The 26,536-nt window shown below is 44.7% G+C and overlaps 1 protein-coding gene and 1 pseudogene across 2 annotated transcripts in view; one reads left to right on the top strand and one right to left on the bottom strand.

The window, feature by feature from the left end:
- Maml2 (mastermind like transcriptional coactivator 2) overlaps nucleotides 1-26,536 on the bottom strand; it is a 325,344-nt gene that overhangs the window by 149,662 nt on the left and 149,146 nt on the right. The gene's annotated exons all lie outside the window — the stretch shown is intronic.
- Nucleotides 460-573, top strand: LOC132651213 (U6 spliceosomal RNA; annotated as a pseudogene).

Below are 26,536 nucleotides of genomic sequence, written 5' to 3'. Positions count from 1 at the left end.
CCCAGAAAAGACTCCTATGCCCAGATTTTTGGTTCTGTTGATCTCCTTGTGGAGTTCCTGTCCCCTCCAGGTCTTTCATCTCCCCCTTCTTTCATAGGATTCCCTGTACTCTGTCCAAAGTTTGGCTATGAGTCTCAGCATCTGCTTTGATACACTGCTGGGTAGAGTCTTTCAGAGGCCCTCTGTGGTAGGCTCCTGTCCTGTTTCCCATCTTCTCCTTCTTCTGATGTCCATCCCATTTGTCTTTCTGAGTGAGGATCTTACCCAGGGTCCTCTTTCTTGCTTAACTTCTTTAGGTGTACAGATTTTATTATGTTTATCCTATATTATATGTCTAATATCCACTTATAAGTGAGTATATAGCATGTTTATCTTTCTGCTTCTGGGCTGCTCACTCAGGATGATCTTTTCTAGATCCCACCATTTGCCTGCAAATTTCATTGTTTTTAATTGCTGAGTGTGCTCGCTTCTGCAGCACATATACTAAAATTGGAACGATACAGAGAAGATTAACATGCCCCCTGAGCAAGGTAACCAGGTCTTCACGACAAGCCCTCAAGACAAGCAGTTTGTCTGCCTGCCTCTCTCTCTCTGCCTGCTCATCAGAATCTCAGGTTGGACATAATCAGGGGAAACACATTCTCTCTAAAGGTGTAGGATCCAAGGAAGATGAGTTCACAGTAATTGACTGTCTCCCATGTAGCCAGAATGTAGGGGAGTTTCAGCAACTGATTCTCCCAGCAGGAGACAGAAAAATCAGAGGCAGCCTTGGAAAGCTTCCCTTGAAATTTAGGCTCCTTTGGATTTTATGCTTCTGTTTTTAGATTTTTTTTTTTGCATGAGTTCACAATGAGTTTAGAACAACAAGACATTTCTTAGCCTCAAATGGAGTTTCCGTCCAGGCCTATGCTTTCCCTTCCCGGTCAGCACCTGTGGTGATGTTAGAGTATGCTGTGTAGCACAAGGTTTGTGGGTCCCAGCTGCCTGGATTTCAGTCTGCATCTCTGCTGAGTGCATCACCTGGCTCCCTGTTAAGACAAACATGCCTGTATGGTCTTGCCTCTCTCTCACGTTTGACATTTGGAGAGCCATGAGTTTCTTAGCACCACTTCTAATTTTCAGAAGTGTTACATTGAATATTAATAAACTTTTTGGAACCTGCTAAAATTTCTCACCAGAGGCAAGTGAAGTACAAGCTTTGTGTTTTCGTTTCTTCATCTATAAAGGAAAGCTAAAAATAGTAACCATATTGCTGAATTGCCTCAAGGAATAAGGGGGCAACTCACTCATAGTGTCTAGAACAACGCCTTGCAGCAGACTTGAGCACAGCCTGTCACTTTCTTGACTTTGCACATCTGGTCTTCCCACACTAGCAGAGGCAAGACATAACGCAGTGATCCCATCTACTACAAGGACGTCCATGAAGCATACCTAGGGTGAACAGAGGCCTAGACCTGAAGTCCCCAATTCAGTAAGACTGGGTGGGGGGATGGCCTGACAGTCTGCATTTCTAACAAGCTTCCATCTACCCCACAGAGAACATAATTGCATGGCTTGAGATCAGGCCTTGGAGCTACACCAGTAACACATGTGTGATTGCTCCTCAGCACATAGACTGCCAGCATAGCTGTTCATACAAACATCCTCAGCCTCCACAGCTAGGTTTACTCTGTCCACGGCCAGCCCCTCTGCGGCCCTTCATCTGGACGTGGGGCTTTTCTCTAGGACCCGTGGCATGTCTTAACTTGCTTATGCTGACTCTGCAAGCGAACACATAGGGTAACAGGGCAGAAGTCTCTGAGACACTCGATGACAAAGTCTTTCCAGTGCTTTTTGGTGAGGAAGTATAGTATCTCAAGGAGCTCTCAGAATGCCTGCTTGATCCTGGGTATGTGCATGGAGTGGTTCAGGACAGTCACTCACAGTGCAGTCCTTTGGGGAAGAACAGGGCACACATATTTGTTGGTGATTTAAGAGTACACATGACAACACAAGAACAGAAGAGAATGCTGAGCTGCACAGAGCACAGTTGAATCAACTTAGAAGTCTCCTTGAAGAAAAGATGCTTTTGAGAAGACATGAGATAAGATGACCCTTCTTTGCTCCTGAGGTTTACTGTTATTCTCTGTGATATCCTAGCAGTGGTGACCCTGTGACCTTTTGGCAGCTGGATTTAGGCTGCCAATAGCGTGTTGGATCCTGACCCTCCCTTTCTCACTGGGATCTCTATATTCTGGTGCTTAGGGGAAGCCTGCTGGCTTAGATGGGACCCCTGTTGGTAGGATGTATCTGCCACCATAGACTTTTATTTCATAAATAACATAATTAGAGAGATGATCTTCATCCAGCTCCCTCCCAAACGGTAGCATCGGGTGGTCCTGCTTGTGTGTCAGAAGGGGTGGAGAGCCTCATCAGATGGAGGATGGAAGGGTGGTCAGATTGAGGCAAAGGATATGCTTCTGGGACTACCTACAGGATCGGAACAGCCTTCTAGTTGGTGCCTTAAGGCCTTTCTACTCTCAGAGCTCATGCATTTCTTAGAGCTCACTTTTACTTTCTTGTGTGTGTGGGAACATGCACATACACACATGCATATGGTGTGATTGACATCAGTCGTCTTCCTCAATTACTCTCCCCCAGGGCCTCTCATCAAATGCAGAACTTCCTAATTATGCCAGCGCTGCCTGGCTGGCGAACGTCAGGCATCTTGGGTGCTGGAATTACGGTAAACACTAATGCTAGGGATTGCACTAGATCCTCATGCTTTGTGGCAAGGGCTTCCCAGCACCTCCTACCCTACCACTTGCCTCACAGCTTCACAGCACTCTACTAAGAAAACACTTAAGAACTCTGCTTAAGCAGAGCATTCTGGTCCAGTAAGAGCAGTTGTTACCTTCCGTGCTGCCGTGCCTGCTCTTGTAGATCCAGTTGCTCAGTGACAAATGCTTACTGGCAGGTAGTGGCTTCTGTGAGCCAGGGGGGAGAAAAAAAAATCATAGAACCTCTACCTCACCCTGCTCTCTTCACCTCCCTCAACTTGCATCGCGGAGCAAAGGCCTGGTGAATTAAATCCCGTCATAACATTTCTAGCCACAGCGCTAGGCAGAAGAACTGCAGGGGCAGGAGCGGCTGTTGTCAGGGCCAACCCTGCAGTGGCTCCTGGGTATCGAGAAAACCCTGCACATAAACAAGGCTGGATGGGCAGAGAGAGCGAGTGCCTTTACTCCGCGATATAAAACCTGCAGAGATCTAGGTTGTGCTGACAGCCTCCCCCCACCCCCACTGGTTCCTATTTCCAGCTCATCGAAGAATTGGCCCCATGCCTGTCTGCGACAGGAAATGCTTGTCCTTGGCTGACAGGCTTCGCTGCGGTCACACGGGGCTTCCATATGTGCTCAGGCTCTTCCTTGACCGCATAGAGGCGTTCATTTCCCTCTGACCTCTTGGGTGCTTTTCTCACCCTCGGCACCCTTTGGCTCATGCTTCTCCTCTGCCTAGGCTTCCTCCTCCTCCCCCCACACACTGAAGGTTCATTAAATTAGTCACTTGGACTTTCCACAGCTTAGCTGAAGGTCACTTGCTATAACTGTCAGCCAGGGAAGAGGCACCTCTGAGGACAGCCTCGGCCTCCTTGAGAAGGAGGCGTGTTCCCACCCCTCGTATGGCTGCGTGTCATTTCCCTGAAGAAGAAAGAGAGACAAGAATGCCCTCCAAGCCATCGCTGAGGAGCTTAGCTGCCCGTGACAACTCATGCTCCCATCCCAACAGAGCGGGCAATTGCCTAAGCTTTCGGTGCCTCACTTTTTCCAACTTGAAAAACAAAGATACTCAGTTTCCACACAGGGGTGATTCGAGGACATATTAACCACTTTGGGAAAAACCACCTTAAGAGTTTAACCAGAGGAGGTGAAGGATGGTGCTTGCCCAGAAATACCAAGATCAAATCACAGCAGTGGCTCTACTGATTTTGTTGGACCAAGAAGCAAATTATCAGTGAGGGAAGCCCATTTTCTTCATATCATGCTTTATCTCGGGGCTGGAACAGTGTCATGAGGCAATATAAGCAAAACACAAGACACTCCTCAAGTTGCTGCTCCTTTGGCTCTGTGTCTGGCTTAGAGTGGTGGGTGGACTCTGTAATTACAGGGGCTGGTTGCAGAAGTCCCCAGCCATGTTCTGATTGCTGTCAAGGCAGAGAGCAGCACAGGATGGCAGCAAGCAGCCGGCTGGCTGGGGACAGGATTTGATTTTTCCCATCAGTGCTTCCATGATGCAGCTGAGGAAGAAAGTGCTACAAGGGCAGACCCTATAAGAGGAGACCAGAAGACAAGATCATTTTGTCTTGCAGGTCTTCAGAAGCTGGTGTTTGGAAAGTCCAATGATGCCTCCAAACCTCAAAGAGTGAATGGTTAAGAGCCACAGATACGGGGAGTATCGCTTGGAGAGCAGTAAGGGTCCATCTGTCTTAATCCCTGTTGATATCCAAAGCAAGAATTTCTTCAACTATTTCACACCATAAGCTACAGATTTGACCATGAACCTACCCAGCTCCACCTCCTCAGTTTTGTCCGTCATCTCCACGGCTACCACTAGTGAGGTGGAGGTATAGTATGTGATGTGAGTTTTCATAAGAAACCTTCTAGCTTTGCTAAAACACAGTCAGTCAGCTATCTCTTCTCATCCCTGTTCTTGTCAACTGGGAAAAAAAACCCATCCAGAATGTACTGATATAACTAAAAGCAGCTGCTTTTAAAATAATACAAAATTTGATTCTGGGAAGTAATGGTATGTGTTTATCTACTTTCTCCTATCTCTGTGTCAAGATCAGGTAGGTTGATTTTTTTTACTTAGATTAGGTAGAGGCACATGTACCTTGTGCATATGGTTCACAAAACACTGAAGTGACTTGAAAGAGTCTAAATGAGAAACCCTTTGCATCTGTACACATGCTGTTTGTATCATCTGTGTTTATCAGTTTTTATAAACTCAGCACCTTTAAGGTTATCTCTCTTCCTCCATTCTTTCGCCTGAAAGTTACCTATTTTGAGCTCCAGAGAGGGAAGTCCCTAATTCTTGTCTCCCATCTCTCTATAATTCAGTTCAAGGAGAATTATCTATTGTGTTTCCAAGGCTGTGGTTTGGGTTTTCAAAAGAAGCATAAATTGCATTTCCTGTTTTCAAGGTAGCCAAGGCCTGTGGGGGAAGATGAACCTAAACAGAAAGTGCTTGCTTGAAATTATACGACAATCACTTAAAATGGATAAAACAGACAAAGCATGGATGCAGAGAGACAAGCTGTGGGTTGGTGAAAAGCCAGTTCATTACTGAGGAAGGAGCCCTGATTCCTATAGGCTCATTGGTAGGCGTTGGTTTTTCTAACACAGTGGATAGTCTGGTTGTCTTTTTCCAGATTGGCTTTGTTCATCCTCAGCTGACTGGACCACCATACAGAGATGGACTCTGCCAGCATAAGGCTGCCTAGGTGGAACCATCTTTCCCAGCGTGACTTTGAGGAAATCCAGAGCAATCATGATGTTCTCAAAGTTTAGTTTGTGGTGAAGCTGTCGGGGAGAATCCAGCACCTCCATGAGACTCTACTCTCAGGGCCTCTGGCAGCTAGCCATGGGTAACAGAGACTGTTCATGACATCACAGCAAAGATCCTTTGGCCACCTGGAGGAGGGTCCTAATTATGAAGTTTATACATATTTATTTATTATGCATGTATGTGTGTGTATAAATATGTATATATGTGCATATGATTGTGTGTAGAAGCTAGAAAACGGCCCTTAGACATTATTCCTCACTGTCCTGGCACTTGCCACCAGGCCCAAGGGTCTACCTGTCTCTGAATCACCAGTGCTGGGATTACAAGCACATGGCTAGATGTCGCACTTTTTCTTACACGAGTTTCTGGACTTCTGGGTACTCTTGTGAGCACCTTTCTGCCTGAGCTGACATCTCCCCTGCGCTGAAGTTTGTTCTTTAATTTCCCAGTGGAACTGACACCAGTCTGGTGCGAAGGGAGGCTGCCTGTGGAAAAAGAGTTGGTGGCACGGTGCCTGCAGCGCCACTCTCCTTGTCTGCTCTAATTTACTATCCGAAGCACCAGAGCACCAGGTACAAAGAGCTCAGAGCAGAGAAGTGAGTGAGGCTCCGTTCTCCCAGGCTTCTCCTTCAGGGATGGGAACAAGATTTGGCTTGTTAGGAGAATAAAGCCTGCTTTACGAGAATTGGTAACTGGTATGGGAAGAAAGTGTGAGAGTTCCGGCGGGAGGGTGTGCCTCTGACCCTTTCCAGTCACCTTGGGAGCGAAGCGCCTCTTTCTTTTCCTGTTTAGAAGGTGAAGGCCTGCTTCTTGCTTCTTACAATCCACAGATTTGGAAAATATTGATTTACATGGAATCCCTGAGGCTCTAGTGAAATTAATGTGATTTTCATAAATACAAGTTGTATCAGAGCTGTTGTCATAGAAACCGGAATGGAAAGAACAGCCAAAGCATGAGCAGGAGGAGAAACCTGTGGCCAGAGTTTGGGTTTGGACTGCTTTGCCTTTGACTCTTACAGCTACTGCCAAGTGCCTTCTTCCTGCCCTTCTTTTTGCTCAGTGGGTGAGCCTGGTCACCTACAGCCAGAGGAGGCCTCCAGAGCGAGATGCTCTTGTCAAACTGTCAGCTCCAAATGACATTCCCAGGCTAAGTCACTGTGAGGCCCTTACCTGGCATCTCATGAAGCCGTGCTTAGTTCCCAGTCATGCTGTCACCTGTGAACCTCAAGCTTCAGGGAGCATCTTAACTACAGGAAGGGCTGGGCAAAGCCCCGGGCCAGCCCCGTCTCTGCAGTGAACCTCAAACCCTGAACTGCTTCTAACTTCCCAGAAGTGGTGGTGCTAAGGCTCTGAGCCCGGAGCTCACTTCCTCCAGCGAGCGCCAGATCATCTTTATTTGAAATAATATCGTCTTCTGGGTGTATTATAATTAATTGCACTGCGTGTCGTGTTTGTTGCCTGGAATTCAATAAAGATGTATGTTTTAATAAGTTTTGTACTGCTCTTGCCTGCCACAGCATTTTTTTTCCCTATTGGAAGAAATCGATAAGTGCTTGCATGTCAAGTCAGCAGGAAGCCAGACAGCAGCAATGGGGTCTTCAGAGCCTAAAAAATCCTGGGCATGCTGATGTTCTCTGTAGGACTCCTCAGAGCTGTTTTCATCAAGGCAGGGGAGCAGTGTCGGATTCATTCCTTTTAAATCACCCTTCAGGGTGCCATCTCCCGCTTCTCCTTCTTCCTCCATAGTCCCACTTCCATATACATGTGTTTAAATACAGGGTCTCATGTTCCTCAGTAGGCCTCGAACTCACTATCTCAGGATGACCTTGCATGTATGGTACTCCTGTCCGCACCTCCCTCAAGTTCTGGGATGGGATTGCCACTGTGCACCACCATGTTTGGTTTACGAAATGCTGGGAATGAAATTCAGGCCTTCATGCATATTAGGCAAACACACTATCAACTTAACTACTTCCCTGGCCCTAAAGATAATTTTTAACTTGTTTGTGAATAAGACTCCATGTCTGGTTCCTGGATTCAAACACAACCTCAGTGGGAAGCTACATCCCCTGGATTCTAGCTGGCAGGTTGACCTATGTTCGTTATCCCAGTTGAAAGGCCTCTCCCGCATTAGAGATTTATTTAGAAAACTCAGCAAAACAATAACTAGCTGTGTAGCTCTGCACTTGCCACACACAGTAGGTCCACACACAGGACCAAACATGGGTAGCAGGACAGAGTGTGGTGTGTCTCAGGGTTCACAACCCCTAGAAGCTCCCAGGCTGTGAACACTCACATTCATCACTTTCAAATTTTGACAGATACCATAGGGTAACATGAGAGGCACGATACCCAGTTTCCTCAACATCAGTGACCCCAGTTTCTGCTGGTGGGATAAACCTTCCGGAACATGTCTTGAGTGCACAGGAAGTAAGACTGGCACTGAGAGAAGTCTCTGGAAACTGCACGGCTAAGCAGAGCAGGCAGCTTCCCTGGGGACCGGCCTCAGAGAAGATGCCTGTGTGCTGTAGATCGGAACGTTCAGACCCTGCAACAGTAGGATGTGCTGGGGGAGGGGGACACAAGGGAATTCAGCTTCCTCAGCCTCCCCCGCACAGATCAATCACAGAAGAAATAAAGTTCCTCGGAATGCTTTCCATTTGTACTCGATTACCTCATCTCATAAACCTCACCCCCTCCTGGTGTGGCTCCTTGAACAGAACTGCAGAGCTGTTTTTCAGTCTCGTTGTAGGTTCCCTTTTGAGTCTGTGAGATGGACAGTGGGATCTTGGGCCGGGGGAGGGCGGCATGTCAGGGGACTGATTGATGGTGGAATCGCTTGCAGTTGAGAAGCTGACCTAAGTAGCTTCAAGTTACCGGAATTATTTAATTTCTTGGTGAAAGAAGAATTTGAGGGAATAAAAACATGATTATGGAGTCGATTGTATATTTTGCCCGAGATCTTGTTGTTCCTCGTTCGGGTTGTCCTGTGTCCTGAGCTGCATTCGTCCAGCAGGGTGTTCATGTTTGATTTCACCCTCATGTAGCATGCCTGAGAATGCCTCACATTCTAGCCCCTAAAGCCTTTCCCGGCTTGCCTGTCTCCTGAGACATGCTCGCTGCAATGCATGTCTTTCACTTTGCAATCAAGGAGGGTTGCATCTTGCAACAGGTGCATGCCAAAATCAATAGCCTGAAATGTACCCCTTGGACCCTCAAAACACCACTTCCCGTTCTATAACACAGACATGCATTCAGTTCTGTCACTTAATGCATTCTAGGTTCCATTTTTCCATTTGGTAAGAGAGGAGAAAAATAAATTTAAAGAGTGTGCCCACAACTGTACCATAGAGGAAGCCTTTGTTATCGATCTAATTTTTCTTGTTTTGCAACCAACATATCCAATTCGTGCATAATAAGTTTGACTCCTTTTTTAAATTATATTTTTTTGCTTTCATAAGAGGCTCATAAAAGCAAGTCTTGGCAAATCTACTTGGTACGAGACAGCATTTTATGGGGCTAATAAAACACCCGGCAATGCTTGGAGCCTAGCTCTGGCACCCACTGGGCTCCAGCGACTGTTCTGGGTCCTGGGTTTTAGAAGATAAGGGCCCTGTCTTCAGGGATCTTCTAGGTGAACCCAGGCACCCAGAGCAAGAGACTCTGGAAAGGCTATTTTCCAGGCTGCCAGAGCTGCAGAAAACCTCGAGGTCTGGCCCTGTTTAATAACGTGACCACCCTTCCCAGTCAGCCACCAGGAGCCCCGCTTGTACAGCTACACCATTGTGCCCTGAGTGGATTAGTGTAATCCACAGCATGCAGGCCTCCTGGGCTCCACCATTCCCTATAGGGATGTGCAACTTTTACAGACTCCAGCTTTAGAAATGCTGGCTGCAGCCAAGACTTCCTTACTCGCACTGCCAAGCCAACTTCACACTCTTCCTTCACTGTGGAGTGCACGAGCTGAACTTTCCATAGTTTAAAGGGATACATCGAAATCTCTTCCCCAAACCTGGGCCATCTCAGCAGTTGAAGTATATGCTTCATTCCAAGCAAAAAAAATTGGCAATTGCCAGCTCCAGACGACATATGCGTTCCTTCTCCATTCCCTGTCAGGGAAAGCTAGAGACGGAGAGCAGATGCAGGCCCGCCGTAGAATCAATGAGGTCCCTTCCCATGCTAAAGTCATATAACTTTTTGCCGGAATGGCTGGTATGCCAATTGCCTTTATGCCTGTACTGCCATCCTTTCAATTATAAACTCAACAAACCCATATTTTCAGAAACAAAGTAATCCTAAAGATCAACCATGTCCATTGAGAGAAGAAATGTGAGTAGACACAGTGGCAGTTGAGGTTAGAGGTGAGGTCCTTTAATTGATATGGGAATGCTGTCTTCTTTAATAAACAGAAACAGAAATTAAGAGCTCCCATGACCTATACATCCTGTATACATCATTGCTACATTTTCATTTAACACTGTATTTGTTTCATGTGTGTGTGACTACACACACATGCATACCATGAGATTGGTGTGCAGATCAGAAGACAACTTGTTGGAGTCCATTCTCTTCTTCTACCATGTGGGGTCTAAGGGATCAAACTCAGGCCATCAGGGTTGGCAGCAAGCACCTTTACCTTCTGTGCCAATTCGCTGGCCCATCTCTCTATTTTCCAAAGTGATCATTTTTTTTTTTTTTAAATTTCTATGTTGTGCTGTTATGGACAACACCCTGAAAGAACTTTGCAAATACCAGTAATGCACCCAGTAGTTTGGTTTTCAGTGTCAGAGCAGGGAAGAAGATCATTTAAGGATGGCCTGACTTCTGAAGAACCACTGGTCATTCACAAATCCAAGCTGCACATATAGACCAAAGAGCAGCACATCACCTCTGTCTGTAGTCACAGCCTCCGTGAATCCAGCCATGAAAGCAGAACCATTTAGAAATGGAGGAAACTTCAGATATGGTCCTATTAGCTCTTCCAGTTAGCTGTAAGAAGCCCAGAGACAACAGGAGACCTTCTAGCAGCCACAGAACCAGTTACAGGACGTTTCCCCTTCCCTCTGCTCTTTACTCTAACAAAGACCTAGGCACTTGAGCACTCTGGAGTTTTGCTAATAACACTCTTGCTACATAACTCTTCTTATGGAAATACCAAGGAAATAGAAGATGCCCTAGATTATTTCTTCAAGTGACAGAGTTTAGGGCGGAGCCTGTCTTAGTTAGGGTTTCTATTGCTGTGACAAAACACCATGACTGAAAAGCAAGTTGGGGATGAAAGAGTTTATTTCGCTTACTCTTCCATCTCACTGTTCATCGATGGAGGAAGTCAGGACAGGAACTCAAACAGGCAGGATCCTGGAGGCAGGAGTTGATGTTCAGGCCATTGAGGGGTGCTTACTGTCTTGCTTCCCCTGGATTGCTCAGCCTGCTTTCTTATAGAACCCAGGACCACCATCCCAGGGATATTATTCAAAATGGACAAGGCCCTCCACCATTGATCACTAATTAAGAAATTCCCTGAAGCTGAGGTTTCTTTATCTCTAATGACTCTAGCTTGTGTCAAGTTGACACTCAAAACCAGCCAGTACTGAGTCCCAAGCTGATTCTTTCTTTCTTTTTATATGTGGCAGTAAGCAAAACCAAAAAGAAGAGCAAGCAGGGAAGCTGGGTGTGACAGCTGGATTTCACAGGAGTTCACCATGCGTAGTCTGATGTTTGATGCTTAAGATAAATGGTGTGTGAGGCCAGACAGTGGCAGCTCACACCTGTAATCCCAGCTTTCAGGAGGCAGAGGCAGGTGGATCTCAGAGTTCCAGGTCAGCCTGTTCTACAGAGCGAGTTCCAGGACAGCTGGGGCTACGCAGATGAACAAAGATAATGCTGTGGCACCTCATGACTAAAGCAAGGATGGATAAGCTCTCCTTCAGCGTTGTAACCCTCCCCACTCAACTGATGGCAACATCTGCACACCTTCCCTCCAGCCTCCTCAGAACCCATGTAAGAACTTTCTCAGTGTCTGAACTGCCAGAACTTCTTAGGGTTAAGAACTTGCACAAACAACTTGTTTTGTTATAAAATGGTCCAGCATCATAGAATATTTGGAAGCACAAAAAATGATAAAGGGCACTTCTGTACATGATGTACTGTTTGTTCAAATGTGTCTTAGGAATGCTTCTTTCAGGCTTGTTTATAGACACTGTTCTTTTTTTCCCTTTTTTTAATGTTTTTTTTTTTCTTTTTTCCCGTGACAGGGTTTCCCTGTGTATCCCAAGTTGTCCTGGAACTCACTCTACAGACCAGGCTGGCCTCGATCTCACAGAGATCTGCCTGCCTCTGCCTCCTGAGTGCTGGGATTAAAGGCCTGTGCCACCACCAACCAGCAATATAGATACTTTTCAAGTGCACGGGCCTCAGACCACTCTGTTCCTCTATACACACACTATAGCTTATCAGGAGCATTTGCTTTCTAAGTGGCTTTCACATGCCAGCAGCTATCCCAACCACCTTAAAGGTGGGTGAAGCTTTCCCTAGGCTCAGCCTGGGTCTTGAGTACAGGAGGGTTGGGAATAGAAAGCACACAGTTTGCATTGTAGACTCATTTGAGGCCATGTTTCTGAGCAACACATTTGGAGAACAATGGCTGTACCACAGGGTCTGTTACAGCAAGAAATGACTGAATTCTCCCAAGTGTGGAGAAGGTAGACAATAGGACTTTTCCATTTCTGCTGCTACGACACTGTAATAAATTAAAAAAACAGTTTACAAAATAATTGTTGTAATAAATAAAACTTTAATAACTGTTTTAAAATATTTATTAAAATGTAGTTTGTATGCATCCATTTAGGTATGTGATTCTTTTTTTTTTAACTTTTTTGTTTTTGTTTTTGATATTTTGAGGCAGGGTTTCTCTGTGTAACCTTAGCTGTCCTAGGCTCATTTTGAATGCCAAGCAGGCCTCAAACTCACAGAAATCTGCCTGCCTCTGCTCCCTGAATGCTGGGATTACAGGCAGGTGCTACCATTTTGCTTATTTCTTAATGATACATTTTTGAAAGGATTAACTGGGTGAAAGATCATGAACATTTTAAAGGTGTTTGCTATATGTTGACAAAATGTCCTCTGAAGTCACAGAGAGCACAGGAGCCTCATATCCTGACTTTCTAGGTAACCTAGAACATAATAATGTAAGAACAATTTCACCCATTCGGAAGAAGAAAAGTAGTATCACGTGGTTGCTTATATTTCTTTCACGTCAATTGAAGCTGTATATCTCCTCCCATATATTTCTTTGGCATTAGTATTTATGATCTTGTAGAATTTATGATCTAAGTAAGATATCTTTGCTTAAACCTATCGTGGACAACACAAGACCACGTGAACACTAGTGATACCATGACAGATGAACACACAAAAGAGCACTCTAGCTCAGATATTTCCTACAGCTCTCATTGGTGGTGTCTGTTTGTCTGTCTGCCTCCTTGCCTGCCCGCCTGTGTTTCTGTCTGTCTGTCTCACCTTCTCTCCCTCTCCCTCACTCCCTCTCTCTCTATCCTCAAATTTATGAAGGGCTTTCAAGCCATGGAAAGCCTCAGGGCAACTCCTATTATTACTGCAAAAACATAGTCTTGAAACTCCAAATGGCAACAGGAGCATGCATCTTAAAGCCAACAGCTAACAGGAACTTAAGGACAGATGTGATTGTGTTTTCTTAGTTAATTTTATAAGAAAGTGGTTGTTTTACATAAGTGAAATAGTTTTTTAGGTTTTCTGTTTGATTTTTTTTTTTTTTTAAATATGGGACCTGGAATTGCTATGCAGACCAGGCTGAACTTGAACTCATTGCAGTCCTTTTGCTTTAGTCTTCCAAGTGCTGGGATTCCAGGTGTGTGCATCATACCTAGCTAATTTGATAAACTTGGTATCCGTTTATCAAATCTGTTTTGGGCATGCACAGAGCTGGGTGTTCTCCACGCAGGGGAAACTGGGAGAAAGATGATAAAGTGGCAGATGTACCTGCCCCTGACTGGCTCCATACAAGCTCTGGGGTCACAACTCAACAGCTGGAAATCCTGTGGAGAATGATGTGTTCTTGGGCTCCATGGTATTCAGCCCAGGGAAATGTCATATGAATTTTCACAGAGGAGAGTGAGTTCCTGTATAAGACATCTAACACAGAGACACTGTCTGTTTTACCTCTATCTATCCATCTATCAGTCATCTATCTATCTATCTATCTATCTATCTATCTATCTATCTATCTATCTATCTATTATCTATCTTCTATCTAACCTATCATCTGCCTGGTTAGAGAATATATGGTATTATCTTATTTTCAGGAGCAAGAAAGAGGAAACCCAGGTAGCAAAGACCAATGTCTCTTAAGTTTAAGCATGGCTTCAGATCTCCTAGAGAGCCTACAACAAATTCATATTCCTTCCCCTTAGTGATTTAGCAATTTTGGAATATATCTTAGAGCCTCCATTTCTACTATGGCATGTGTACATGGCAAGAGAAACTGTGGTTCCTGAAGATCTATCTTAAACGCTCTTCCTGCCGAGGACTAAATAACTACACTTTGTTCCCAAGCAAAAAGACACTGAAGTGATTCTTTCAAACAAGACAGCCCAGTGTCCCTGAGGCAGGGAGAGGAATTGAGTCCTTTGAACCCCCGGTGTGGAGATCAACTGAGGAAAGTTGTTCTGGTGAGTGTGGGTAACAGTAGAAGAATGTGTGAGCAGTTTCCACTTGGGCTGTTTCCCAAGAGCTGGCAATGCAGCCACAGTGTCTGGGGTCCCCTGGTGTTGTTAGTCAGGTTTAGGCTGTACCCTAAACGTCATGTTGGTTTAATATATTATTATGAACACGCTATAAATTAGATGTGTGACAGCCAGTAGGCCACTGCCCTTTCAGGTAACTACATACCACTCACTGGAAACCTGAATGGTTTATGTCTTTTCTCAAAGAGAAGAGACTTTACTCCATACTAACTGTAGGATCAGCTTCCAAATGTCAATCAATAGCTACACACCTGGACTTTTAAAGGTGTGGAGAGAGTGCCAACTCTACCTTGAACCCTGGGCTAGCAGTCAGCTGTCAGAGGAATAAAAGAAGCACAAAGGAAACAAAGGACCATTCTCTTTACTCCTCACTGCAAACCTGCAGCAACCCAAACTTCCTTCTAAGGCTGCAAGTCCCATTCCCTGGCACAGAAGGGACAGCACAGGAGTGAGGTGTAGGTTGACTCCTTCCTAAGACATTCTTTCTCGGGTCACCAGGACAGAACCCCTGTTTTTGTCCTTGCAACAACTCTGAGGGTGCCAGCAAAAGTGCTTGCCTTGCACCCATGAGGACCCCCATAGCCACATAAAACTAAAGCTGGTCTTCTAACCCCAACATAGGGGAGGAAGAGACAGGCAGGTCCTTGGGAGCTTGCTAGCAGGCTAGTCTGGCTATTTTTGTAATAACCTGTCCACTAAGAGATGTGTTTTTAGACTTGTCTCTAAAAACAAGGTTGACAGTATAGATAGCACTGGTGGAATGGCACATATAGTTGCCATGTGACCTCTCTCTCTACACACACACACACACACACACACACACACACACACACTCCTCTTTTGCTTCTGTGCTTCCGGCAGTGGGGCAAGGTGGATGAATGAGAGATAATGCCAATCCCTCTCTCCATACTGCTCAATGGGTAACCAGAGCATCTTTACTCCCCCGTTGGTTTGTTGTGCATAAGATCAAGAAAGGTCCCCACAGCGAAAGTATGTTCTGAGCTTGTGTTCTGACAGCATGCTCTTCAGAGAATGGACACGAGCCCAACACCATGGAGTCTCTCTCCCTTTCTCTCTCTTTTGGGTCAGGGCACATTGCGTAGCTACAATAGCTGGCTGCCACATAATAGTCAGGGCTGGTGAGATGACTCAGTGGTAAATGTGCTTGCCACAAGCCTGTTGACTCGAGTTTGATTCTCTAAACCCACATGGTGGAGGTGACAGCTGATCCCTTGATTTGTCTTCTAATGTCCCCATGCGGGCTACGGCATGTGCACCCCTCACAACACAATGGCTGCGTAAAGGTAGTTTAAAGATTCCAAAGGTACACCATCTAATTATTGGCTCCGTTTCCCAACCCTTCCACTCTGCTCTGCAGTTTGTGAGGATATCGCTAGTCCTCATGCTTCCATAAACACCTTAATAGTAAAGTGTTTTTCAAAGAAATTCAATGAAAGTATGTATGAATGAATGCCATGTAAAGCGTAGTGCCCCTTCTGGGAGTCTATGTAGTAATGGGAGCAATAAGACAGAAAATGGATATTCCATAGTTAAGAGGAAATAGTAAATAAAGCCTTAAAGTCCTGCAAAGATAGTCAAATCAGAACCTGTGTTCCTGTAATGATAGAAACCCGATAGTGAATGGCAGGTGTCAAGCTAAAGTGAGGATAAAGGACATTGCATATTCTTTCAGATGGGAATGATAGCATCTCTCTGTGATAGCCTTTGCTTCTGCCACCATCTTTAGTGTCCTCAGAAGAAATATTTCTTGGAAAGGATGGACACCAACATCTAAACCTGACAACTCCAGTTTTGTTGGTTCTTTGAAGGAGGGAACATACCTTTAATAAACCATCATTCTCTCATCTTGTACAAAGAGAGTTGGCCACCAAGTGCAGATTTGACCAAAATGCAAATTAAAGAAAAAAAATTGAGATATTTATTCTTATACAGAGATGCATTCAAAGAGTGCAGGCTACACCTGATGTTTGTCACAGAATTGGTGCCCAGTAAATATTTGTGGAATGATTGAAGGTATGTTAAAAACCTCAAAATGAGCCATCTCTTCATGGCCAGAGGTAAATGTGGTTTTGAAGAATGTTTTGATTAACCCTTTTCAAGGTGGCTCTTTGCTCATTAGCAGAACACACGCTAGCAATAATCCTGGTCATGTTGCGATAGTCACCTGGCAAGGTGGCCTGCAGACGTGTTTGCTGGGAGGTGCTGTAAAAGCGATCTTGCGGGGAAACTTGGTTTTGATCATCACTGAAACAAAATAAGCAAGCTCCTTTTCTGATGCACATAAGGCCTGTCTTGCCAGCTGACCTCTGCTCCCTCTTCCTATGGGAAGAGGGACTGTGCCTCTTACTACTTTTCAAAATGTAGAGTAAAACTCCCGGAAGCCATGAGTCTTTGCTTTGAGTGTTGCCCCTGAGAACAATGAGATGAAAACACAGTGGTGGCAATGGGGTACAGTTCACACGCAGTAGTACATGTTAAAAGCATTTACAATCCCAAAGACTGTGTGAATTTTCATTTCACGGTCTTCTACAACATGCTATAGATTTACTCGGCTGGTTTTAATAATAATTGAAAAAGAAGTGGTGGGAATATTTTCTGTGTGTTCATGATGGAATGAGTGACTCTTAGAAGAATTTAACACCAGTGAACAGATGGGAAAACACGACTAAGTCCCTTTCATGTGATTCCCAGCCTCTCAGTATGTAGAGCACCACAGGCTGAATCGGATCCAATGCATATCCCTTTTGCCAGTTGCCATGGACGATAAGATTCTATTTCCTCTCTAACTTCCTTCCCCTCCTTTCACCCCAGCACAATAATTTTTGGCATTTACAAGCCATCTCTTGGCAGGTTCTCACCCATGCAAGCCTCCCCCCCTCCTTCCTTTTAGCAGAGGGGCTCTGGAACCCAGGAAGCAGGCTGATAGAGAGCTGGGTCCCCAAAGCACTAGGACACACACTGTAGCTGTCAGCCCCAACATCTCAGAAGAAATGCTTCACCACCAGCGGACAGGCCAGGGCAGAGAATGACACTTGTATTTGTAATAAGATGCTCAGGAAGCACAAGGAAAGAGAAACACTTTGGTGAAAACAGTTCTGTAAAATAAAAGGGTAGAGGGAGGAGCTCCTTTTTCTTTTCTTTTCTTTTCTTTTCTTTTCTTTTCTTTTCTTTTCTTTTCTTTTCTTTTCTTTTCTTTTCTTTCTTTCTTTTTTCTTTTTTTTTTTTCGAGTTGTTTGAGAAGACTGTGAAAACCTGCAGAACAGGTGGAGCTCAGAGCAGAACACAAGTCTGGGTTGCAGAGATCACGATTGAGAACCATCTATATAGAGGTGGTATGTCTCAAAGACGGGGGTGGGAAACTGAGGGCTGAAACCAGTGTTGTGGTATATCTATATCTAAGGTGCTCAGCCAATGAGGGAGAAGAGGAGGTGAGTGGGGGAGAGTGTCAGAAGTGGGGGAGGTACTGGAGAGTCAGGGACAACCTGGATGCCTTGTCATCTTTTTTTTTTTCTTCTCCCCCAACTTCACAGTTCACTCACCTTCTTTCTCTTCCTCCTATGACATTCTGATTAGACATGATTCTCCTGGGAAAGACAGAGGACATATTCTTGGTTTGGGGTTGCCCTTCTACTTCTCAGAAGTAATTTTCTGCCACCTGGGTCTCTTTAGGATACGAAATAGAAGACTAATAATGCCAGTGGCACGACACCATGTGCTGAGTGCTGAGTTGAAGTACAACGACAAACACCATTGTCAAGGGAGAGGTGCTGGCCTCAGGAAGAGGTGGCCTGGCCATGCAGCCTAGTGAAGGCCACATGATGCCATGGACAGGACATGCAGCATCAAAAAGGCTGAGGAGTAGAGAATGCCTCCCAGAGGGTGTTCATCTCTCCTGCCCTGGCAGGCTCTTTGCACTTGACAGTGCTGTAGGAGAACTTTGCTAGGACACTCCAGTGCACAATGATTTCTCTTGTCAGGAGTCTACAGTCAGCAACTTAGCTATCAGTTTTTTACTTTCTGACTTAAGCAGGTTGATCCCCTCCATGAAGTAATTTCTTGGAGAAGAGGGACCATGTCACACACTCATGGGATATGCACACAGGTAGGAACATGCTTGATTTGATAATTTAGATTAAGCGTCTCCCATAGCACCAAGGCCATTCAGTCCTCTTGCTACTGATGGTGGATTTGCTTTAAGAAACATCTTGATTAGGCCTTTGGATAGAGTAATACTTATTAGTGTGGTTCCCAAACGCTACAGTGCTGTTTTGTAATTGCTGATCAGCACTTCCAAGCACTTTGAAAAACCTGGGACAAAGCAGAACTTTCGAGAATGTTATACAAGCAAGCCTGAACAAAGAAACAAGGAAAACTGAGAGGGAAAGATGGCCCAAGCTCCTAGGGCTGACATATTTTTAACGCCAGCCCTCTAATAATTACCACAGGGGAACTCTTATTTTCTGAGTCTTGCATGCACCTTCATTTCTTACTCCCCTGCTTGTTTTGTGACCCAGAAAAAATTTTTTTTATCATCCTTGCAAGAATAAAGGAGCGTCAGGTTTTCCTACAGTGGAGATGCTCTTCCTCATCAAGGGAAATGGAATCTAAATTAAACTCTGTTCTGCAAGTTGAAAACATATCTCAAATGCAAGCCAACAAAAAATTTCCCTGGCTGTAGCTGAATGGCTTTTTTATGGTATGGAAAACAAACCACTGTAGCAGCCCCTGACTGCAAAAAGCAGAGTATAGACCTTGCCTACAACTTAGAGAATCAGGCACCTTTCACAGGAGAAAAGAGGCGCCTCACTTTGCATAACATTTTGTGGGCATGCTTGCATGTGTGAATGTGGACATGTACACGGCAGGACATGTGTGGAGGTCAGCAGACAGCCCTGAGTGTTGCCATTCACGGTCTACGTTGTTTGAGACAGCGTCTATTGCCATTTGTTCTTGCATGCCAGGCTAGCTCCCAGGAATTCCTGCCTCTAGCTTGCTGAGTTCTGGGGTCCAGACATGGCCAAGCAGTGAAGTCCAGGTTCAGTGACAAACCTTGTCTCAAAAAGAGCCTGGGAAATGACTGATAACACACCTCATGTAGACCTCTGGCCCTTGTATGCACTGTGCATGCATGTGCACATGCCCCCATACAAGAACATACATGAACACAAACACACACACATGAATGCATACACATGAACAAACACACATACACACTCTCCTAGTAATATAAATGGCACATCTTGAAGTTGAAAGGGCTAAAGTGCCAGGTTGTGTTTGTATTGCGAGGTGCTGATAATGGGGAGGAGAAGGGAATTTTTTTAGGCAGAGTACAGGCTTCTGAGAGCCTCAGAGTGGGCTGTGGTTCTCTGGGACACCTATGAGAAGTCAAAAGTGAGGCTATCTCCTCTACGTATATCTGAGCTGCATTCATGAGAAAGTAGATGTGGAAGTGTCTCCTGGAGTCCAGACTGAAGCCAGCAAGGTGCAGGAGGGAAGTAGCTGTCCACATCAAGGCTGCACGAGTGACTCTCTCATGTTAATCCACCCAAGCTTACAGAGGTCTTAGCAAATGTGGTTGCCATGATATTGATAGGCGGGGGTTCCTGTCAAAGACTGTTTTCCCATCAGACATAGGATGAAGCAGAGAAAATGATGATTGAGCACACTGTATGCCAAGGTTACATCCTATAATCCAGACACTAAAATTACAGAGATGACAAAGAGAAAATGTCCCTGTCTATAATGGACTTACAATGTAATAGGTTAAGAACAGCACTCACAACCCTATTCTAGGCCGCACAGACCTAAGGACACCAGAGTTACACGTGTAAAACTGATGCAGAGACATACTGTGAGGCTGTCATTTTACTGAAAGTCTCTCCAGATATACTGTTGCCTTAACGCTTGATCCAACCGTAAAAGTGTAGTCCCCGCCAAATTTCATGGTGTTTTCAATTACTCGAGTTCAGCTGTCAGTGGCAGGAGGCCCTTTGAGAATTATGAATCATTACCTAGGCCATGTTATTAAATGGGGAAAATATGTTATAATAGAATGTGACTGTCAATTTTCAGGGGCATTACAGTCCCTAGGGAACTGAACTGCATCCCAAGAGGACGGGGATGACATGGGGAGAGAGGCAGAGACGCTGGTGATATGTGAGTTCATTTCTTCTCCGACTCAGGCGGTAATGAGGCATTCTTTATCCGAAATAGCATTAGGAATATTTGAAGACAACCATCCAAGTGACAGGTCACTGCCAAAACTACAAGGCATGTCGACGCTTAATCCCCAAATCCTGACAAGGTGGGAAGACGGGTTTTAGTTTGAGCCTGAGGCTTCCCAGGCCATAAAGCAGACCTAGAAATACATCCTCCTTTGGGAAGGAGCCGCCAGCATGTGGGCTCTGTTTCTATTACCTTTGAATATATTTGTACTGGCTAGAAGCATTTAACCTGAATTTTCACAACCCAAAGTCCATTTTTTCCAAAAGCATATACATGGAAGGTAGAAGGATGAAGAGATTGGGGAGAAAAGAACATTTGAGACAGTAAACATTATTCGGGAATAATTACTGCCCTGTGATGAGGGATTATTATTATTATTATTATTATTATTGAAAGATGTGGGAAAACCAAACATCCTGAGACCTTGGTTTCACATGTATGTGTGTGTATGTGCATGTATGTTTGTCTGTGTGTCTGTGTGTACATATGTGTACATCTCTCTCTGCGTGCCCTGTTGCTGTGTAGTGTGTCTGCTTCTTCGTGTTTAAGTAAGAACCTCATCTGGTATGCAATTTAAAATGCTGATGAGATCCATAATCGTGATTGCTCCAAATTAAAGAAAAATAGATGGCACTATTAAATGGGCCCTCTTTTATGGGGATTTTTATTTTTCCCTTTTTGCTGACATGGCTAGGCTAAGATAGCAAAACCTATAGCAATCATGGGCAAACGTCCAAAGTGCTTAGAAGACCAACGGGAGGCACCAGCGGGCCTGTGCGACTCTCCTAGACAGGGTTAGAGGGGGATCAAAGACTGGATTTGGTGACACTCCGAGACTGCTACCACCAGAAGGGCGGTTTTCCCATCAGGGAAGCAGTTTTCGTGCTGTAGAACATAGTCGAGCAACAGTGACCTGACAAGCGAAGGCACGCTTCTGCGAAAGCACCCTGACTTTTTGAAGGTGGCGGCAGCCATGGGATAAGTATATTTGATCTGAAAAGCAACATTTATCTCAGTGAGTTTTCAGGGATGACCTTACTATGCGGAAAGTCATCAGTGTGTGAGAAGGGTCAGAGTGGGCAAATGGCTGCAGGAGTTCTTTCCCTGGGAGGGGAACCGTGGAGGCCAGCAGCCAATGGCTGGAGCTGCCTCACACCACCAGGAACCCGGGGGCCACAGAGCCAGCTCTCATCAAGCCTGACTGTGGGAAACCTAACCACTCACCCAGCTGCACTGTGGTATCTTATTAATTGCCACCAGTGTTCTGAGAGGTAAGTATTAATTGTCCCTTGTGCCTCTCTGGCTGTGTGTGGTGCCGGGTTTTGCATTGAACTCAAACACAGATTAGATTTTAAGAAGGGCGGGAGGACCAGGGAGATTTCTACTCGACACAATCTCTTAAAGAATGACACTCCCTAATGATGCATGGAATTCTGACTTTGACCTTCTGAACAAAAGAAAACCCCACTTTTAATAATTGTCATCCAATGGAGTGATCGTCTTTGCAGGACTGCAGGCTGCGCACATGCCTGAATCTGATTAGACAGCACCCTAAGAAAGGCATTGTCTGCTTTTGTCCCCGAGCACTTAAGTCTGTGTGTCTGTCACATCAATACTATTTTGCCTAACGTTTTATTTCTGCCTAGCAACAGAGCACTGTGTCTTGTGACAGTGACCTTACCTTTAAAGTAAAATGTCTGGCTCGCCAGGGCTCATTATAACTAGACATACCAACTGTTATCTATCCATCTAAAGAGAAAATTAGTTCAGATGTCCAAAAAGAATATGAATAGATGTTACAGAAGCCAGAGGAGAGAGGAGAAAGTCAGGACAAGTAAGGGAAAAACAAGACTTCATCGTCCTTAGCCTTCTTGATTTTGTTTGTTTGCTTTTGTCATTGGCTTTGCCTCCCAGTGCTTTTCCTTATTTATCTAACCCTTGTACTCTAACCTATTACTAATCTCAGGTTTGCTGCACGTTCCTACACAAGCTTACACAGAAGAGAGAATCTACCATGATGACCAGGATACAAACCCGGGCTCTTTCTACAGATAGACTGTGACTTTATACAAGTCACATTCCTCTCCATGCCTCCAGAAGTTGGGTGATATTTCAGGTGTTTGAGGGCTGCAAAACAATAATTAAAAACAAAATTGTAGGGAGAGGGAGATAGTTTGGTTGATAAAGTGCCTGGTGCATAAATGGGGGACCACAGTTTGAGCTTCTATCACTCACAGACAAGCTGGGCACAGCAGTGTGTGTCTAACTGCTCACCAGGAGGCAGAGACAGGCAGATCCCTGGAGTCTACTGGCCAGCTGGTCTAGCTAAGTCACAAACTCCAGATTCAGGACAGAGCCTATGTCAAAATTAAGGTGGAAGATATTCAAGGAGGACCCTTAATGCTGTTCTCTGGCTTTCATATGCAAACACATGACACATGCACATACCCACACACAAACATATACCACACACACACACACACACACACACACACACACACACACCTTCCTTTCTCCTTTGTCATGCTGTTTGTTCCTCCATTTCTCTCTCTTCCATGCTTTATGTTCTCTTACAGATCATCTTTGCTTCTTTTGAGGGCCTTCCTCCACTCTAGTCGCAAAGACATCTCACAGTTGTCTTAGACAATAACCAAACTTGGATCTAAAACTAATACCTTATGTCTTTGAGGAACAAGAGTTTGAGTCCTCTTCTGGAATAATACTCAGCAAGCGATGAGATGGGAAATGTAGAAGTGCCTCAGAAAGTACTAGAATATCTAGTGTGGGTCAAAGAAGAAAAATTAAAGTTGCTGCAAGAAAGTGACAAAGTCCATTTTTCTAAAGGACCAGGATAGCAATACCTACTTCACACTCTCTTCTCGTAGTGTGACTTTTTCAATTCATTGCCCAAAGTGCTGTATCCTCTCTCCTCAGAGTCACAGCATCTGCTCTCTCTCACCAATGGAGGAGAGCGCACAGGATGTTATGTGACATCCAAGGCTGCTACAGAAAGGACACACATGGCATGCAGCTGACAGGCCCAGTAAAAGTCCCGGGCAGCACCAACAGGCAGAAGTGAGTGTCTTCAGATGACTGTAGCACCCAGATTTCTGTGCTCTACCAGAAGCCAAATGGAGTCAACTCACAGACTAGCGGCTCAGAACAAAAATAAACGTTGTCATTGTTTGAAGCCACGTGTTGAGGTGTTGAGGTAAATTGTTATGCAGTTACAGTAACTAGTGCTTGCACTTTCTGTATTAAAATTTGTCCTAGGAGGCAAATGTTTGGCTAGGACATCGACCAGGCTTGTGGGTGAACCCTGGAGCCCCTTAAGGCAGAATCTCACGTAAGGCCACTCTTCTAATCCTTGTCACTGCTCTATATTCTGGGGGGTAACTGGGAGGTGGCCAGTCTCCAGATCAGGATTATGTTTACAACAAAGTAAATTTCCTGTGTTTGGTGTTCCATGTGTCTAGTGTATTTTAACCATGTAAAACTTTCATTCTTAAACCTACCCTCTTCTCTCTTCTCCCGTTGCCCTATCAGGTGTTCCTAGCATGCTGAGAACAAGACAGCAAGACTATGAGGAACTGTACCTGTTGGCCAAGTATCAAGATAGAGCTGACGCTCTCTGGAGTGGTGATCACCGAAATGGAACTTATCCATGATGGCCTCAGGTGACAAGCTGATGGTCATCTGGAGCAGTACACTCTAGTCTGAATGAAGCAGAGTTAAACTGCTAAGAAAGGGCATGGGATATATGGCCATTCTCATGCTCCACATTTGTTTGCAGCCATATTTTCTTCTCATGACATCATGAGAATGTAGTATCTAATTCAACTATAATTGAACATTCTTTTATAAATTTCCCAAAGTCACTTTTATGCACCGTGTCTTATTCATACTCCTTTAAGCGTTGAGAGTGCTATCTTCCTCAGCAGGTGGAGTGAGAGAAGGAAAGAGTGGACACTGACCATATTGTAGAAGGCCTGTCTTCTGGTTTGAGTTTTTTTAAAGATTTACTATTTTTTTAATTTTATGCTGTGAGTGTTTTGACTGCATGTATTACATCTATGCATCACATACATGCCTGGTATCCTCAGAGGCCCAGGTGGGTGCTGGATCCCTGTGAGTTGATGTTACAGCTGTTTGTGGGCTGCCCTGTTGGTGCTGAGAACAAAGCCTGGAGCCTCCTCATGAGGACTAAGCTCTCTTAACTGCTGAGCTGTCTTTCCAGACCCTGATGTGAGTTTTAATTACACTCACTTTCCTCAGTTTCTTTTTGTACCTCATTTTTTTTTTGTGATGGCCTGTAAACAACTAAAAAAGGGGGTCTCAGGATAAAAACAGCTAACTATATGAAATTCTACAGCTTTCCTTCCCCACTTACAGATGTCTGTGGAAATGGCATCTACTGTGTGTCATGACATTTGCCTCTGCAACTGGACGCTTCCTCCTTCTGCCGGGGATTCCTTTCCCGCAAACTGAGCTCCCTTTGCACTGACACTCTTCCCTCCTTATACGATTAAACTCCAAAGCAGAACATTGCTGCTACAGGCTGGTTAACGTTGGCTGTTCTTAAGCTCAGACCATAGCTAGTATTCTCCGGTACAACAGTTCATTCCATTCCTGTCATAACTTCATTAACCTAAGGTCTTTATTATCCCGTGATAGATAAGAATGTTCAAGGTCAAAGCCACTAAGCAGCCTGTCTAAAAGCAGAGAGAGGGAGAGAGCAAAAGTGGAATCCAGACCTGGACTGGGTCTAAGACCAATTAAGTTTGCTATCCAAGCCCCCATCCCCAGGTACTTTCTCTTGATGGAGAAGGAATGGTTTCCCATCTTTGAACCTTCCACTAGAGGAACAGATTTTAAAACTCACAGCAGCTAATTATGCTGCAGAAGAACAAAACTGGAAACTTTTGCTTTCATGAATCTTTTCTAAAGATACTTTGTATTTGAAACATCTGCTTCTGTTTTCCAGGGTGGTGACCTTTGCTCTTATTAACAGATTTTTATGTTTTACAGTAATTTTATGGTTAGAGAAAAATCAAACAGAAACTAGAGCTCATTTTGCCCTTCTCCCCTCCTCCCTTAACTTTGCATTTTGAATATTGTTTTTTTTTTTCTGCTCACGTGACATCACTGTAGTGTTACCCATCATGCCAGTACTCATGCCTGGTATCCAGTACTCATTTCAGATATTGGCCTTGGAGCATAGGTTTGCTTTAGACTCAATCACAGAGAAGCAACCTCAAATATATATGTAGTTGAGGGTTGGCATGCAGGCAGGCATTAATGAGCTGACACCTCCATGCACTTGGTCATCCAGACAGCACCACAGCTCAATACCAGGCCAGCTCCAGCATGGCCCTCAGGAGCAACATTAGGGAAACATCAGGAGCAGTGGGAAACTGTGTAACTGAGATTTTTGTTGAAGCTCAAATTCCAAGTGGGACAAGGGGTAGTAGATAGAGTCTTAGCTCCCATATTTGTCTAATAATTCTAGGACTGGGGAAAAAAACTAAAAAGAGAAGTTTTCCCAGGATTTTGGTACAAAATCATTTCAGGAAAGTTGATGATTATTGTCCTCTCACCCCCAGGCAAAAAAAAAAAAAAAAAAAAAAAAAAAACTTTCCTGAGAAAAATCTGTAGGTCCAGAAAGATGCTTCAGTGGGTGGAGGCACCTTCTGTGTTAGCATGATGGTCTGAGCTTAGTCCTGGAGCTTACAGAAAGATGGAGAGAACAAATGTCACAGAGCTTTGTCCTCCATATGCATGCCATGAGATGCATCCCCCCCCACAGATTTCCCTCTCTCTCTCTCTGTCTCTCTCTCTCTCACACACACACACAAACAGACACACAAATATACACACAGACACATACAGACATACACAGACACAAATATACACACAGGCACAAATAGAAAGTCTTACACACAAACACATATACAGGCACAAAC

This window comes from Meriones unguiculatus, chromosome 1 (genome assembly GCF_030254825.1).
Source record: "Meriones unguiculatus strain TT.TT164.6M chromosome 1, Bangor_MerUng_6.1, whole genome shotgun sequence".
In the NCBI taxonomy this organism is placed as follows: Eukaryota; Metazoa; Chordata; class Mammalia; order Rodentia; family Muridae; genus Meriones; species Meriones unguiculatus.
The sequence above is the reverse complement of the archived record's forward strand: the minus strand, read 5'-3'. Positions and strand labels throughout refer to the sequence as shown.